Source organism: Tachyglossus aculeatus, chromosome 22 (assembly GCF_015852505.1).
Source record: "Tachyglossus aculeatus isolate mTacAcu1 chromosome 22, mTacAcu1.pri, whole genome shotgun sequence".
Taxonomy (NCBI): Eukaryota; Metazoa; Chordata; class Mammalia; order Monotremata; family Tachyglossidae; genus Tachyglossus; species Tachyglossus aculeatus.
The window spans coordinates 35,076,744-35,077,515 of record NC_052087.1 but is presented as its reverse complement, the minus strand read 5'-3'; positions in this window follow the sequence as shown (position 1 = coordinate 35,077,515).

The window sequence follows — 772 nt, the reverse complement described above, 5'->3', positions numbered from 1 at the left end:
ATGTACACACACATATACATATATACAGGTGCTGTGGGGAAGGGAAGGAGGTATGTGCCAGGCACTGTTCTAAGCACCCGGGTAGTTGTGAAGTAATTAAGTTGCATACAATCCATGTCCCACATAAAGCTCACAGTCTTAATCCCCACTTTACAGATGAGGTAACTGAGGCCTAGAGAAGTCATTCAATCTTATTTGTTGAGCGCTTACTGTGTGCAGAGCATCGTACTAAGAAGTGAATAATAATAATAATAATACTTATGGTATTTGTTAAGCACCTACTATGTGCCTAGCACTGTTCTAAGCGCTGGAGTGTGTGCCCACTTCTAGACTGTGAGCCCACTGTTGGGTAGGGACCGTCTCTATTTGTTGCCGACTTGGACTTCCCAAGCGCTTAGTACAGTGCTTTGCACACAGTAGGCACTCAATAAATATGATTGATTGATTGATTGATCAGAGTGACTTGCCCACAGTCACACTGCAGTTAAGTGGCAGAGCCGGGATTAGAATCCAGGCCCTTCTGGCTCCCAGGCCTGTGCTCTATCTGCTAGGCCACGGGTTCAATAAGTGTTTTTTTTTTTTTTAAATGGCATTTATTAAGCACTTACTATGTGCAAAACACTGTTCTAAGCGCTGAAGTTTTGACCTCTACCTCTTGCTGCCATTTTCCATCAGGCCTGCAATTGACCTCCAACACTGCCATCCTACAGTTTTCATGGGAAGCAGCGTGGCTCAGTGTTAAAACAGCAGAGGCTTTGGAGTCAGAGGTCAT